This window comes from Streptopelia decaocto (assembly GCF_964273445.1).
Source record: "Streptopelia decaocto genome assembly, chromosome: 3".
NCBI classification, from domain to species: domain Eukaryota; kingdom Metazoa; phylum Chordata; class Aves; order Columbiformes; family Columbidae; genus Streptopelia; species Streptopelia decaocto.
In genome coordinates, this window is record NC_138656.1 from 110543528 (window position 1) to 110560968 (window position 17441).

Below are 17441 nucleotides of genomic sequence, written 5' to 3' on the forward strand. Positions count from 1 at the left end.
AGCCGCTCTGTGGGCTGCCAACCAAGGTCCTGGAAGATGACAAGAGCCCAGAAGACACTGACTTAGAGCAAAAAGCCGCTCAGGCTCCCATTCCCCGTAAGCGCACTCTGCTGCCCTACCGCTCTCCTTTAGAGCAGCGGGATGTGGCTCATGCCTCCAGTGTCCAGCCTGCTCTGGAGCATCCCAGGACCAACCCGGAAGAACAGCCTGGCCCAGGACCATTCCTAGCTTGCAGGGAAGACCTGGCCAGCTGCCTTGCGGCCAGTGGTGTGCAGCAGCACCAACAGGAACTGGAGATCCAGCCGGCTCCTCCCACTTCATTTCCAGAGGTGCTCGACTTCCAATCCAGGGAAACAGAGTCACACAACACACATCACAATGGCCAGGATCCATTGGAGGACGTCATTACAGCCACAGAACTGGAGTGGGAACTGGGCCTGCCAGCTGATGTGGATGAGACTCTGCAGGATGTCCCAGCCTCGGCTCTTCCATCACCTCAGCAACCAGAACAGCACGATGTGATGGTGGATATTACTGTGCACCTCATGCCCTTCCTGGATGAGACTGTGAAAAGGGAACTAGAGAATGACTTTACAAGTACACAGGTACAGCCACTCTGTGGGCTGCCAACCAAGGTCCTGGAAAATTACAAGAACCCAGAAGACATTGACTTACAGCAAAAAGCCACTCAGGCTCCCATTCCCCGTAGGTGCACTGTGCTGCCCTACCGCTCTCCTTTAGAGCAGCGGGATGTGGCTCATGCCTCCAGTGTCCAGCCTGATCTGGAGCATCCCAGGACCGACCCGGAGGAACAGCCTGGCCCAGAACCATTCCTAGCTTGCAGGGAAGACCTGGCTAGCTGCCTTGAGGCCAGTGGTGTGCAGCAGCACCAACAGGAACTGGAGATCCAGCCGGCTACTCCCAGTTCATTTCCAGAGGTGCTCGACTTCCAATCCAGGGAAACAGAGTCACCCAATACACATCACAACAGCCAGGATCCTTTGGAGGACCTCATTACAGCCACAGAACTGGAGTGGGAACTGGGCCTGCCAGCCGATGTGGAGGAGACTCTGCAGGATGTCCCAACCTTGGCTGTTCCATCACCTCGTCAACCAGAAGAGCATGATGTGATGGTGGATCCCATCACACAGGACCTCTCCTTCCTTGCAGATGCTGTGAAAAGGCAGCTGGAGCGTCACATTGTGCAAAAACAGATAGAAAAGCACTATGGGCTGCCAACCGAGGTCCTGCAATATGAGAAGGAGACCTCTGAAGACAGTGAGTTGGGGCAAAAAGCGGCTCAGCCTCCCCATCTACAGAGGCGCACTGGACTGCCCTACCAACCTCCCTTCTGGCAATTGGATAAGAGAAAGCTCAACAGGAATCCCGCAGGACAGCTGCCTCTCCTGCAAGTAGAGTGTCCAGAACCTGTGGAGACAGGCCTGCTAGTGATGGAGGCTCCATCACCTCCTCCAACACCGCTGGGGTCAGAACAGCGCGATGCAACGGTGTTTCCTGTGGTGCAGGACCTGGCCTTCCTGAAAGAGGCTGTTAAAAGGCGGCTGGAGCGTCACATTGTAAAACTGCAGATACAGAAGCGCCGTGGTTGGCCAACCAAGGTCCTGCAAATGGAGACGAGTTCTGAAGACACAGCACAGTGGCAAAAAGCTGCTCAGCCTCCCCATCTGCAGAGGCAAACTGTGCTTCCCTGCTGGCAGGCTCATGTCTACTCTGGGCCAGAAATATTCCTGGGGATGACACAAGAGAAGCCTCAGGAGCATGGGAAGACACCACCATGTACAAGGGAGCACAGTGGAATGTCCAGCAGCATGGCCAGCAGGGACACCGATGGGAAGGAGAAGGGCCCTGGGACACAAGGGGATGTGCACAGTCATCCCCCTTCTAACGAGGCACATCAGGCACTGCCACAGAGCAAGGGAGATACCCAGGAGCAATCAGGCCAGCTGTCTGAGAGCTCCAGCATCTCCGATGGGGACGTGGGGACACCAGAGTTACTCTTGGTGAAGAGTTTCCCCATGGGACAAGTAGACCCCTCCCTGGAAGACCACAGCAGCTCCAACGAGGACATGGGGACACCTGGGCTGCTATCAGACTTGGAAACTTCTCCAATCAGAAGTTCCCAACAGACACAGTGTTCCTCCTCTGAGGACAGACTCTCAGCTCTGCCACCAACTCCAGAATCGACAGGGAGCAGCCTTCAGATCCCCCATCTGGAACTGCTCCTCACAACCATCATTGATTACTGCAGGGCGAGAAAAGCTACTGAAGACGTGCAGAACCAGCTGCTTCCTTTCCGGCTGGCACAGTCCCCAGGCAACGTGGGGAGCCAAATGATAGATCCAGCAGTGGAGCTCCCAAGTGACTTGCAGAGCCATGGCCATAGAGGAGCAGAGAAGGACAAAGGAAGTGCCCAGGACACAGCCGGCTCCAGCAGTCTCTGCTCCAAGCCCAGCAAAGCCCCACACCACAGCCTGTCTGGCAGGGAAGGCTCCCAGACTTGGGCTCCATCTGATGCTACTGCCCTGCAAGCAGGAAGGGAAGGGACAGTAGAAGACAGCCTTCCACCCAAGGACAGGGCCAAGAGGCAGGAGGGCCAGGAGAGGGCTGCTGCTGCCCAGCAACCACAGCGGGTGCATGCATGTAGGTGCGCCACAGGGGAGGTGGCTGTGCTTGAGAATGGGAGTCTTCTGCCGCACTGTGCTCCCACCACAGCTGCGCTGCCATGACAGCAGCCAGACACTGGAGTCCTGGGGCACAGACACCTCCTCTGCCAGGCAGCAGCTGCTGGGTGCTCAGCCTCATCCTCGTTTGCTGCCATGGTGCCTGCACCAAGCTCCCAGGGCCAGGCGAGGCCAAATTTGCCAGCAGCAGAAAGGACAGGAGAGCTGAGGAGCCCCAAGCGAAGAGGACAACGGGGATGGCAAGCAGAGCCTCAGTGGGGGCACCAGCCTTGTTGGGTGCCTGACCGTGCTTTTCCCCAGTCAGATGTCCAGAGGCAGAGCGCCCAGCGGGGCACGGACCCAGAGAGCAGCACATCTCTGCCAGGCCTCACGAGGCAGTCAAATTTCTCTCAATAAACTTGTTTCTCTTCAAGTCTATCAGACCATTATTATTACAGTTATAATGGGAGTTCTCTATTGTAGACGAGAAATGCATTTAAATGCATCTTAACTGCAAGGAACTCCACAGTCTGCCTGTATTTACTAATGAAATACAACTCTGGCGCACTGTCCCTGAACCCAGAAAGGAGCTAGAACAGTTGTCAGGCTTGCCCAAGTTACAGATCTTTCAAAACTCAGCAAACAGATACCTCTCAGCTTCCTCTGAATGTCATTTTTTTCCACAAATCTCCAAGGACACATGCCCAAGCAATCCACTGTCAAGGACTTGACCAAATAGTTGGTGATTCAAAACAATACCTTGTTACCAAGATTCCTAGATGTTTGCACAATATGCTCGAACTTTTAACAGTCCAAGTGTTTTGTGCTAAAGGATGAATATTCATCCTCAAATAAAACGTAGTAAGAGTAACTGGTGAAGAACAGGAGAAGAGGCGGAAGTAGTAAGAGGACACTAGAAACAAATGAATGTGCAAACTCTGAATAGTAGATTTGAGGACAGAAAACAGAATTTTTACACAACCTAAGTAGTTTTAACGTATTTTCATACATGTGTATTATCCTTCTTACTATCAGATGAAGACTTAAAGATTGCTTCACAGAATTATTCCAATATGGTATAAGTCTCAAGAATGATCATACAAAAGCGGCACTCTCTTTCTTAACAGACATACGTCCAACACATCTGCAGAGCTAGGGACATTTTTTGGTTATTTTAAAACATCAAATCTTATTGAACCAAAACAGCAAATCCAGAATAAAGCAAATTCTATTCCTTTTTTCGTATACTGTCAGGGCCATTTGGAGCCCAAGCAAAACCTGAGTACAGCTGCACAGATATATCACTAAGAGATCTATGGATTCCTCAATAATTGCACTACCTCTGAGCACCCAGCCAACCAACAAGCCTGCACAGCTGGGGACAACAGGCAATGTCAGCGCAGAATTCAGATCTGTGGCATCAGTCTCTCATTCAGGGAGTCCAAGTTCCTAATTTAGAGAGTAGCTTGATGAGATCAATAATAGGAGAGTATTAGAAGAGGCAAACAACAAAGCAGTTGGGCTTGAGGTGCCGGTACAAGTCTTATAAATGATGCTAAATACTATCTGGATGTTGCATCCCAGAACCACAGAATCACAGAATGGTTGAGGTTGAAAGGGGCCTCAGGAGGTCATCTGGTCCAAGTCCCCTACTGAAACCAGGGTCACCTTGAGCCAGTTGCCCAGGACTGTGTCCAGACAGCTTTTCAATATCTTCAAGGATAGAGATTCCACAACCTCCCTGGTCAACCTGTGCCAGTGTCTGGTGACCCTCAAATAAAAAAATATTTTCTGATGTTCAGATAAACCTCCCAAGCTTTAACTTGTACCCATTGCCTCTTGTCCTTTCACTGGGAACCACCAAAAAGAGCCCGGCTCCACCTTCTTTGCATCCTCCCTTCCGGTACTTACGTAAGTAAGATTACCCCCTGAGCTTTCTCATCTCCAGGCTTAACAGGCCCAGCTCACATATGTGAGATGCTCAGTCCCTTCATCATCCAGTGGCCCATTCTCTAGTATGTCCATGTCTCTCTTGTACAGGGGAGTCCAGAACTGGACACAGCACTCCAGGCGTAGCCTCACCAGTGCTCAATAATGGGGAAGGATCACCTCCCATAACCTGCTGGCAATATGTTGTCTAATGCAGCCCAGGGTACCATTAGCACTCTTTGTTGCAAGGGTACATTGCTGGCCCATGTTCAACTTGGTGTCCACCAGGATCCCCAGACTCCTTTTCTGTCAAGCTGCTTTCCAGCTGGGTGGCTCCCAGCATATACTGGTGCTTGGGGTTGTTCCTCTCCAGGTGCAGGAATCTGCACTTCTTGTTGAAATTCATGAGGTTCCCATCAGCCCCAAAGTTTATCATCTTCACTTCCCAATACCTGCACCAGTAATTCTTTGTTTAAAATTAACTTAAATACCCCAAGTTGAGGGTCCTTTGCTAATAACAATCACAGGGCAGCAGTTGTTCTTGTGGGAAACAATTACCTTGCAAATACAATAGACCCAGGCAGGATGTCTCAGAAGCATAGTTTAATGATGATTTTGCAAGATCAGATGTTCTACCACAAGGTAGGCACACATAACAGGGCAAAAAGCCCCTGCTTATATCCCCCCAAATCCTGGCCGCAATTTCCCTCCCCTGTTCCCCATTGGTTGGGTACTGCAGGGTTTACAGGCTACCCGATGCCTGCCTCAGTTTACAAATTTCATTCACCTAATTCGAACAATACCCTTCCCCTTATCGATCTATTCAAAATATGGGTTTCTGGTTCTTCGGCTATCCCTCTTTCTAGACTAACTTGTAAATACAGGCATCAGTATGCATTCTGGGATTAGTTCGAAGAGACTTTGTTTTACATTAAGGATTCATAGTCTCACGTCTCTAGGTCCTTCCCCCCAGGTGGACTCAGGCATCAGCTCCTTAGTTTAGAGAAAACACGTTCCTTCATTAAATGTTCCTTACAATTCTGCTCTTATTTCAACATGAGTATTCTCACCATTGTTCTTCCTATTTTCTCCCCTGTCCCCACAGGTGCACCTCATTTCCCTGTGCATGGAGCTTTCCTTGACAATGTTTTGGAGTGGGGATGCTGCAGAGATGTCCTGTGTGGCAGAGGGGTTGCCCTGTGCCAATGAAAATGCAGCCTTTTCTTTTACTGGCTTTGAATTAACACCGTTCCATGAACACCTTCCAGTTCTCTTGAAATTGCCTTTGTTCCTGTGCCGTGAGCCACGGAGCAGCACCTAAAGCGCCCTGTGTTCCATGCAAGGTGGCGCAGAGCCCGTCGGGGCTGCCCGCAGCCACTGCCCTGGGAGATGCCCTCACAGCCGGGGGGCCACCGCTGGCTGGAGAGAGCCTTGCTGTGGGCACGTGGGGGCTTCTGCCATGGGTCAGTGCGGCCCCGTGTGAGGGAGCGAGGCTTTGGCATCAGTGCAGGGGTGGGCGGCTGTGCTGGGCATTAACAGCAGGGCTTGGCAGGGCTGCAGGCCAGGCGCTGTGAGGGGAGCCCAGAACTGCCTGTGCTGCTCACAGCCGCTTGCAGGCGTTTCCAGAAAGCTCAGCAACGGACACACAGCTCAGCCAATCAGGGGAGTTCAGGGCAGCTCTGAGCCAATGAGAGGAGCCCACACACCCCTGAGAGCACAGGCCCAGCGCAGGAGGCTGAGGAGGGAGGAGCTGAGCGGGTCCCAGGCTGGGAGAGCAGCCGGGGGTGGCGCATCCACGGGGGCAGAGCGGCAGGGCCTGGTTGCCAGAGCCTGTCCCATCACCTTAGCCAGGGAGCAGGGCAGGCAGGGAGATGGCAGGAGCAGCCAGAGATACTGGACACCAGCCTGAGGATGGGGATGATCTGACGCCGGGTGGGAGTCAAGAAAACCGGCAGGCAGTTCATGGGGTGTCGGAGGGGCAATGCAGGCCAGGACGTGTTGGAGAGAGGCCAGAGCAGCTGGAACAGCTCTGCTGTGAGGACAGGCTGAGAGAGTTGGGGTTGCCCTCCCTGGAGAAGGCTCCAGAGAGACTGGAGGCCACCAACAAAGGGACAGAGACAAGGACATGGCTGGGGTTTACTGCTGCAGGAGGGCATGGAGATATCCATGGGCCTAAAACCTGCGGGATGATGCCCCTATGGAGGGATTCACCTCCGTGGCGCAGAGTTGACAGTGTCCCAGCTTTTCCTGAGGCAAAGGGAGATCCTGTGTCCGGAGGGCAGGGAGGGGGCTTTGGGCACGCACTGGGTGGGACCCCATATCTGTGATGCAGCCTGCTGCCTCCTTCAGAGCAGGAGGGAGAGCCCCAGGGTGCTGGGGAGTGCAGGGCTCAGGCTTTTCCTACTGCTTCTCCTCACACACGCTCAACTGGGAGACACCTGACGGCAGTGAGAACAACTGTAGTTCCATCACAGCCAGTGAAGTAGGATCCTCTTCAAGTTGTCTGTCCTCTTCAAGTGTCTGTCATCTTCAAGGGAAGGCTCCACCTCTTCCATCATGGCGAATGAAACTATCTCTTCTACAGAGCTCAGTCACTCTCTTTGGAGTGTCAACTCCCAGACTTCCCTCATGGAGAGCGACATTGGCTCCTCTTCGTGGAAGTCTCTTCCCACTCTTGTGGATGAAGCAGATATGGTTCATTCCTCCAATGTCCAGCCTGCTCTGGAGCATCCCAGACCTAACCTGGATGAACAGCCTGGCCCAGAGTCTTGCCCAGCTTGTGAGAAAGACCTGGCCAGCTGCCTTGCGGCCAGGGGTGTGCAGCAGCAACAACAGGAACGGGAGATCCAGCCGGCTACTCCCAGTCCATCTCCAGAGGTGCTCGACTTCCAATCCAGGGAAACAGAGACACCCATCACACATCACAATCCATTAGAGGACCTCATTACTGCCATAGAACTGGAATGGGAACTGGGCCTGCCAGCCAAGATGGACGAGACTCTGCAGGATGTCCCAGCCTCGGCTGTTCCATCACCTCAGCAACCAGAAGAGCACGATGTGATGGTGGATCCCATCACACAGGACCTGTCCTTCCTGTTAGACTCTCGGAAGAGGCAGCTGCAGCGTTAGATTGTGAAAACGCAGATACGACAAAGTTATGGGCTGCCAGCCAAGGTCCTGCAATATGAGAAGAGACCTCTGAAGACAGTGAGGTGGGGCAAAAAGCTGCTCAGCCTCCCCATCTGCAGAGGCGCATTGGACTACCCTACTGGCGGGCTCGTGTCTACTCTGGGCCAGAAATGATCCTGGGGGTGGCGCAAGAGAAGCCTCAGGAGCATGGAAAGACACCACCATGTACAAGGGAGCACAGCAGAACATCCAGCAGCATGGCCAGCAGGGACACCGATGGGAAGGAGAAGGACCCTGGGACACAAGGGGGTGTGCACAGTCATTCCCCTTCTGACCAGGCACAGCAGGCACTGCCACAGAGCAAGGGAGATACCCAGGAGCAATCAGGCCAGGTGTCTGAGAGCCCCAACAGCTCCAATGGGGACGTGGGGACACCTGGGCTGCGATCAGACTTGGAAGCTCCTCCAATCAGAAGTTCCCAACAGATACAATGGTCCTCCTATGAGGAGAGACCCGCAGCTCTGCCACCATCTCCACACTCCACAGGCACCAGCCTTCAGATCCACCATCTGGAATTGCTCCTCACAACCATCATTGATTACTGCAGGGCAAGAAAGCCACTGAAGACGTAAACAACCAGCTGCTGGCTTTCCGGCTGGCACAGCCCCCAGGCAACATGGGGAGCCAAATGACAAATCGAGCACCGGAGCTCCCCAGTGACTTGAACAGCCACAGCCATAGAGGAGCAGAGGAGGACAATGGAAGCGCCCAGGACACAGCTGGCACCAGCAGTCTCTCCTCCAAGCCCAGCAAAGCCCCACGCCGCAGCCTGTCTGCCAGGGAAGGCTCCCACACTTGGACTCCGTCTGATGCTCCTGCCCTGCAAGCAGGAAGGGAAGGGACAGTAGAAGACAGCCTTCCACCCACGGACAGGGACAAGAGGCAGGAGGGCCAGGAGAGGGCTGCTGCCGCCCAGCAACCACAGCGGGTGCATGCATGTAGGTGCGCCACAGGGGAGGTGGCTGTGCTTGAGAATGGGAGTCTTCTGCCACACTGTGCTTGAGAATGGGAGTCTTCTGCCACACTGTGCTCCCACCGCAGTTGCTCTGCCATGACAGCAGCCAGACACTGGAGTCCTGGGGCACAGACACCTCCTCTGCCAGGCAGCAGCTGCTGGGTGCTCAGCCTCATCCTCGTTTGCTGCCATGGTGCCTGCACCAAGCTCCCAGGGCCAGGCGAGGCCCAATTTGCCAGCAGCAGAAAGGACAGGAGAGCTGAGGAGCCCCAAGCGAAGAGGACAACGGGGATGGCAAGCAGAGCCTCAGTGGGGATACCAGACTCTTTGGGTGCCTGACCGTGTTCTTCCCCAGTCAGGTGTCCAGAGGCAGAACACCCAGCGGGGCACGGACCCAGAGAGCAGCACATCTCTGCCAGGCCTTACAAGACAGCCAAAATTCTCCCAATAAACTTGTTTCTCTTGATGTGAATTCATGGGAGTCTCTTCTTTTCTGATGTATTCAGTTTATGAATTACAGAGGTGTGAGCCAGAAACTTCATGGATAGAGCGTTGAATCAGTGTTTTCACTTTAGACTAGCCTGTGTAAAGGGGATTGAGCTTTTGTTCGCCATTTTTGCTTGTTTCCTTTCCTAATGAGCTCATAAAGTAAATTTTTGTTCGTGTATTACGTTGCCCTGTAAAATTGAGAAATTCAAACAGACTGTGACAGGACACTGCAACACTAGAGGTGTCACTGGACAACAGGTGCAGTAGGAATGGCCCATGTCAGTCAAAATGCATTTTTTGCTTTTACTGCCTTTCAATTAACACCTTGCAGTCCTCTTGAAAATGCCTTTGGTCCTGTGCCGTGAGCCACGGAGCAGCTCCAATAACACCTTTCCATGCAATGTGGAGCAGAGCCCGTCGGGGATGCCGGCAGCCAATGCCCAAGGGAGATGCCCTCATAGCCGCGGTGCCACTGCTTCTCTTTCCTCCCTGTATGGGCAAGTCAGGCAGCAGCTCTATGGCAGCTTTTATAGAGGGGACCACGATGGCCCTTCAGGTTCCTAAGGAAAGGGACCTTGGACTGGTCTTCTGCTTCAGGCTTCCAGAGACAGCATGGGCTTCCATCTGCCTGGATGACCCCTGCACACCATGGCTGTGTTTTTGGGCTGGGGGCAGTGCAGGTCTGCAGAAGAGGAAGAGGAGGGGAACAGGGACTGCAAGCTGACAGGAGACAGCAGTGAGGGCTGGCAGAGCCAGGGAGGCAGGAGAGGCAGGGCCTGGCACCCAGGGCCTGTCCCAAAGCCACAGCAAGGGAGCAGGGCAAGCATGGGGCTGGTGGGGGCAACCCCAGCCACAGAAACTGGACACCAGCCTGGGGACGGGGACGAGCTGAGGCCGGGTGGGACTCAAGAGGACCAGCAGGCAGTTCATGGGGTGTCAGAGGGACAGTGCAGGTCAGGACCTGGAATTTGGCCCTTTCCAGTGAGAGGCCAGAGCCTTTGTATGGCCCTGCACAGGGACAGCTCTCAGAATGGGGTGGGCTGGCCATGGTCCAGATGAGCTGAGCTTGCTCCAGCTGTGCTGCTATTGTCTAATACTCAGGTGACTCTCACCTCTCTCGGTTCGGCTCAGCTTGGAGAGGGTCACTTGCTGCCAGCGTCCCTGCATCACAAATGTTGCGACAGCTGAGTGCTGGTGACACCGCAGCTGGTGAAAGGGTGACAGCCCCGTGTCACGCCTGCATCACAAACGCCAGCCCCATACATAGGTGGGGCTGAGTGAGGCTGGGTGGCACTTTGCCTGCGACCTGCCAGGTGAAGAGAGAGGCTCTTGAGCTGGGAAGGAAGAGCAAGTGGACTGCGAGTTGGGTCCGGCTGCTCCTCCTCAAGCTCTCCTTGGTTCTCTCTGGCACTCTACAGACATGTCTGTCCAGCTCTGGGAAATGAGCTGGTTCCTCAGCCAAGAGGCCTTTGTCGCCTTCTTGGCTTTGCTGTGGTTGCTGCTGGTGCTGCTTCTCTTTCGCCTCATGCTGATCCTGGCCGAGCCCCAGGTAGGAGTCAGTGCTGGGGCCGAGCGGAGCCCTGGCCAGCAGGGTGGGGGGTCAGCAGGGGCCCGGGAGCATCCCCAGGGGTGGGCTGGAGGAGCCCAGCCTGGCAGGAGAAGCCGTTTCCCAGCCGGGCCCTGGCCAGCCTGGGCCGGCAGCCTTGGGCTGGGCACAGGTCTCCCCTGGTGGGCTCTGGTTTTATGCTGGTGCCGCTGAGGTGGCGAGGAATGTTCATCTCACCCACTGCTTTCTGTGCCTGTGTAGGAAGGGAGACCGAAGAAGCACCAGCACAGAGACAACAGGGGGGATGTCAGAGGTGAGCAGACCCTGGGCAAGGGCAGGTGCCCTGCAAAGACACCCCCTGGCCCCACGAGCCCACCGCCCCATCAGGGGATGCACCATCTGCTCACTCTGTCTCCTCTGCCTGCAGCATTTGTCCTCCCGGAGACTTCACGGCCCTCGAGAACACTGTAAGTGGAGCTGTCCCCAAAGCAGTGTGACAGCCCTCTCTGGTGTCCTCCCACCATGACAGGTCCCACTAACACTGTCCTCTGCTCGTCTGCAGCTGCCGTGTACATCCAGACATGGATCCCATATATGAAATAGCTGATCAGTTCAACACGACAGTCGAGAACCTGACAAGATACCTGGACAAGTGAGGCTGCTGACAAAGAGAGACAGACAGGGACATGGCTGGGGTCTCCCACTTGCAGGGGGACTTGGGGAAATCCATGAGCCGAAAACCTGAGGGATGATGCCCCTATGGAGGGATTCACCTCCGTGGCGCAGTGCTGACAGTGTCCCCGCTTTTCCTGAGGCAAAGGGAGATCCTGTGTCCGGGAGGCAGGGAGGGGGCTTTGGGCACGCACTGGGTGGGACCCCATGTCCGTGATGCAGCCTGCTGCCTCCTTCAGAGCAGGAGGGAGAGCCCCAGGGTGCTGGGGCGTGTTGGACTTAGGCTTTTCCTACTGCTTCTCCTCACACAGGCTCAGCTGTGAGACATCTGATGGCAGCGAGAACTCCACTAATTCCATCAGAGACAGTGAAGTTGAATCCTCTTCAAGTGGCTTGCTGCCCGCTTTGAAAGACGACTCTCACTCTTCCCACATAGCAAAGGAAACTATCTCTTCCACAGAGCTCTGTCTCTCCTTTTTGAGTGACAGCTCCCGGACTTTCCTCATGAAAAGCAACGTTGGCTCCTCTTCCCGGGAGTCTCTCTCCACTCTTGTGGATAAAGCAGATATGGCTCATGCCTCCAGCGTCCAGCCTGGTCTGGAGTGGGAACTGGGCCTGCCAGCCGATGTGGATGAGACTCTGCAGGATGTCCCAGCCTCGGCTCTTCCATCACCTCAGCAACCAGAACAGCATGATGTGATGGTGGATATTACTGTGCAACACATGCCCTTCCTGGATGAGACTGTGGAAAGGGAACTAGAGAATGACTTTACAAATATGCAGGTACAGCCGCTCTGTGGGCTGCCAACCAAGGTCCTGGAAAATGACAAGAGCCCAGAAGACACTGACTTAGAGCAAAAAGCCACTCAGGCTCCCATTCCCCGTAAGCGCACTCTGCTGCCCTACCGCTCTCCTTTAGAGCAGCGGGATGTGGCTCATGTCTCCAGTGTCCAGCCTACTCTGGAGCATCCCAGGACTGACCCGGAAGAACAGCCTGGCCCAGAACCATTCCCAGCTTGCGAGGAAGACCCGGCCAGCTGCCTTGAGGCCAATGGTGTGCAGCAGCACCAACAGGAACTGGAGATCCAGCCGGCTACTCCCAGTTCATTTCCAGAGGTGCTCAACTTCCAATCCAGGGAAACAGAGTCGCCCAATACACATCACAACGGCCAGGATCCTTTGGAGGACCTCATTACAGCCACAGAACTGGAGTGGGAACTGGGCCTGCCAGCCGATGTGGAGGAGACTCTGCAGAATGTCCCAGCCTCGGCTCTTCCATCACCTTGTCAACCAGAACAGCATGATGTGATGGTGGATATTACTGTGCACCTCGTGCCCTTCCTGGATGAGACTGTGAAATGTGAACTAGACAATGATTTTACAAATATGCAGGTACAGCCGCTCTGTGGGCTGCCAACCAAGGTCCTGGAAGATGACAAGAGCCCAGAAGACACTGACTTAGAGCAAAAAGCCGCTCAGGCTCCCATTCCCCGTAAGCGCACTGTGCTGCCCTACTGCTCTCCTTTAGAGCAGCGGGATGTGGCTCATGCCTCCAGTGTCCAGCCTGCTCTGGAGCATCCCAGGACCGACCCGGAAGAACAGCCTGGCCCAGGACCATTCCTAGCTTGCAGGGAAGACCTGGCCAGCTGCCTTGCGGCCAGTGGTGTGCAACAGCACCAACAGGAACTGGAGATCCAGCCGGCTACTCCCAGTTCATTTCCAGAGGTGCTCGACTTCCAATCCAGGGAAACAGAGTCACCCAACACACATCACAATGGCCAGGATCCTTTGGAGGACCTCATTACAGCCACAGAACTGGAGTGGGAACTGGGCCTGCCAGCCGATGTGGAGGAGACTCTACAGGATATCCCAGCCTCGGCTCTTCCATCACCTTGTCAACCAGAACAGCATGATGTGATGGTGGATATTACTGTGCACCTCATGCCCTTCCTGGATGAGACTGTGAAAAGGGAACTAGAGAATGACTTTACAAATACGCAGGTACAGCCGCTCTGTGGGCTGCCAACCAAGGTCCTGGAAAATTACAAGAACCCAGAAGACATTGACTTACAGCAAAAAGCCACTCAGGCTCCCATTCCCCGTAGGCGCACTGTGCTGCCCTACCGCTCTCCTTTAGAGCAGCGGGATGTGGCTCATGCCTCCAGTGTCCAGCCTGATCTGGAGCATCCCAGGACCGACCCGGAGGAACAGCCTGGCCCAGAACCATTCTTAGCTTGCAGGGAAGACCTGGCTAGCTGCCTTGAGGTTAGTGGTGTGCAACAGCACCAACAGGAACTGGAGATCCAGCCGGCTACTCCCAGTTCATTTCCAGAGGTGCTCGACTTCCAATCCAGGGAAACAGAGTCACCCAACACACGTCACAACGACCAGGATCCTTTGGAGGACCTCATTACAGCCACAGAACTGGAGTGGGAACTGGGCCTGCCAGCCGATGTGGATGAGACTCTGCAGGATGTCCCAAACTTGGCTGTTCCATCACCTCGTCAACCAGAAGAGCATGATGTGATGGTGAATCCCATCACACAGGACCTCTCCTTCCTTGCAGATGCTGTGAAAAGGCAGCTGGAGCGTCACATTGTGCAAAAACAGATTAAGAAGCGCTATGGGCTGCCAACCGAGGTCCTGCAATATGAGAAAAAGATCTCTGAAGACAGTGAGTTGGGGCAAAAAGCGGCTCAGCCTCCCCATCTACAGAGGCGTACTGGACTGCCCTACCAACCTCCCTTCTGGCAATTGGATAAGAGAAAGCTCAACAGGAATCCCGCAGGACAGCTGCCTCTCCTGCAAGTAGAGTGTCCAGAACCTGTGGAGACAGGCCTGCTAGTGATGCAGGCTCCATCACCTCCTCCAGCACCTCAGGGGTCAGAACAGCGTGATGCAACGGTGTTTCCTGTGGTGCAGGACCTGGCCTTCCTGAAAGAGGCTGTTAAAAGGCGGCTGGAGCGTCACATTGTAAAACTGCAGATACAGAAGCGCCGTGGTTGGCCAACCAAGGTCCTGCAAATGGAGAAGAGTTCTGAAGACACAGCACAGTGGCAAAAAGCTGCTCAGCCTCCCCATCTGCAGAGGCAAACTGTGCTTCCCTGCTGGCAGGCTCATGTCTACTCTGGGCCAGAAATGTTCCTGGGGATGACACAAGAGAAGCCTCAGGAGCATGGGAAGACACCACCATGTACAAGGGAGCACAGTGGAATGTCCAGCAGCATGGCCAGCAGGGACACCGATGGGAAGGAGAAGGGCCCTGGGACACAAGGGGATGTGCACAGTCATTCCCCTTCCAACCAGGCACATCAGGCACTGCCACAGAGCGAGGGAGATACCCAGGAGCAATCAGGCCAGCTGTCTGAGAGCTCCAGCATCTCCGATGGGGATGTGGGGACACCAGAGTTACTCTTGGTGAAGAGTTTCCCCATGGGACAAGTAGACCCCTCCCTGGAAGACCACAGCAGCTCCAACGAGGACGTGGGGACACCTGGGCTGCGATCAGACTTGGAAACTTCTCCAATCAGAAGTTCCCCACAGACACAGTGTTCCTCCTCTGAGGACAGACTCTCAGCTCTGCCACCAACTCCAGAATCGACAGGGAGCAGCCTTCAGATCCCCCATCTGGAATTGCTCCTCACAACCATCATTGATTACTGCAGGGCTAGAAAAGCTACTGAAGACGTGCAGAACCAGCTGCTTCCTTTCCGGCTGGCACAGTCCCCAGGCAACGTGGGGAGCCAAATGACAGATCCAGCAGCCGAGCTCCCAAGTGACTTGCAGAGCCGTGGCCATAGAGGAGCAGAGAAGGACAAAGGAAGTGCCCAGGACACAGCCGGCTCCAGCAGTCTCTGCTCCAAGCCCAGCAAAGCCCCACACCACAGCCTGTCTGGCAGGGAAGGCTCCCACACTTGGGCTCCATCTGATGCTACTGCCCTGCAGGCAGGAAGGGACGGGACAGTAGAAGACAGCCTTCCACCCAAGGACAGGGCCAAGAGGCAGGAGGGCCAGGAGAGGGCTGCTGCTGCCCAGCAACCACAGCGGGTGCATGCATGTAGGTGCGCCACAGGGGAGGTGGCTGTGCTTGAGAATGGGAGTCTTCTGCCGCACTGTGCTCCCACCACAGCTGCGCTGCCATGACAGCAGCCAGACACTGGAGTCCTGGGGCACAGACACCTCCTCTGCCAGGCAGCAGCTGCTGGGTGCTCAGCCTCATCCTCGTTTGCTGCCATGGTGCCTGCACCAAGCTCCCAGGGCCAGGCGAGGCCCAATTTGCCAGCAGCAGAAAGGACAGGAGAGCTGAGGAGCCCCAAGCGAAGAGGACAACGGGGATGGCAAGCAGAGCCTCAGTGGGGGCACCAGCCTTGTTGGGTGCCTGACCGTGCTTTTCCCCAGTCAGATGTCCAGAGGCAGAGCGCCCAGCGGGGCACGGACCCAGAGAGCAGCACATCTCTGCCAGGCCTCACGAGGCAGTCAAATTTCTCTCAATAAACTTGTTTCTCTTCAAGTCTATCAGACCATTATTATTACAGTTATAATGGGAGTTCTCTATTGTAGACGAGAAATGCATTTAAATGCATCTTAACTGCAAGGAACTCCACAGTCTGCCTGTATTTACTAATGAAATACAACTCTGGCGCACTGTCCCTGAACCCAGAAAGGAGCTAGAACAGTTGTCAGGCTTGCCCAAGTTACAGATCTTTCAAAACTCAGCAAACAGATACCTCTCAGCTTCCTCTGAATGTCATTTTTTTCCACAAATCTCCAAGGACACATGCCCAAGCAATCCACTGTCAAGGACTTGACCAAATAGTTGGTGATTCAAAACAATACCTTGTTACCAAGATTCCTAGATGTTTGCACAATATGCTCGAACTTTTAACAGTCCAAGTGTTTTGTGCTAAAGGATGAATATTCATCCTCAAATAAAAAGTAGTAAGAGTAACTGGTGAAGAACAGGAGAAGAGGCGGAAGTAGTAAGAGGACACTAGAAACAAATGAATGTGCAAACTCTGAATAGTAGATTTGAGGACAGAAAACAGAATTTTTACACAACCTAAGTAGTTTTAACGTATTTTCATACATGTGTATTATCCTTCTTACTATCAGATGAAGACTTAAAGATTGCTTCACAGAATTATTCCAATATGGTATAAGTCTCAAGAATGATCATACAAAAGCGGCACTCTCTTTCTTAACAGACATACGTCCAACACATCTGCAGAGCTAGGGACATTTTTTTGGTTATTTTAAAACATCAAATCTTATTGAACCAAAACAGCAAATCCAGAATAAAGCAAATTCTATTCCTTTTTTCGTATACTGTCAGGGCCATTTGGAGCCCAAGCAAAACCTGAGTACAGCTGCACAGATATATCACTAAGAGATCTATGGATTCCTCAATAATTGCACTACCTCTGAGCACCCAGCCAACCAACAAGCCTGCACAGCTGGGGACAACAGGCAATGTCAGCGCAGAATTCAGATCTGTGGCATCAGTCTCTCATTCAGGGAGTCCAAGTTCCTAATTTAGAGAGTAGCTTGATGAGATCAATAATAGGAGAGTATTAGAAGAGGCAAACAACAAAGCAGTTGGGCTTGAGGTGCCGGTACAAGTCTTATAAATGATGCTAAATACTATCTGGATGTTGCATCCCAGAACCACAGAATCACAGAATGGTTGAGGTTGAAAGGGGCCTCAGGAGGTCATCTGGTCCAAGTCCCCTACTGAAACCAGGGTCACCTTGAGCCAGTTGCCCAGGACTGTGTCCAGACAGCTTTTCAATATCTTCAAGGATAGAGATTCCACAACCTCCCTGGTCAACCTGTGCCAGTGTCTGGTGACCCTCAAATAAAAAAATATTTTCTGATGTTCAGATAAACCTCCCAAGCTTTAACTTGTACCCATTGCCTCTTGTCCTTTCACTGGGAACCACCAAAAAGAGCCCGGCTCCACCTTCTTTGCATCCTCCCTTCC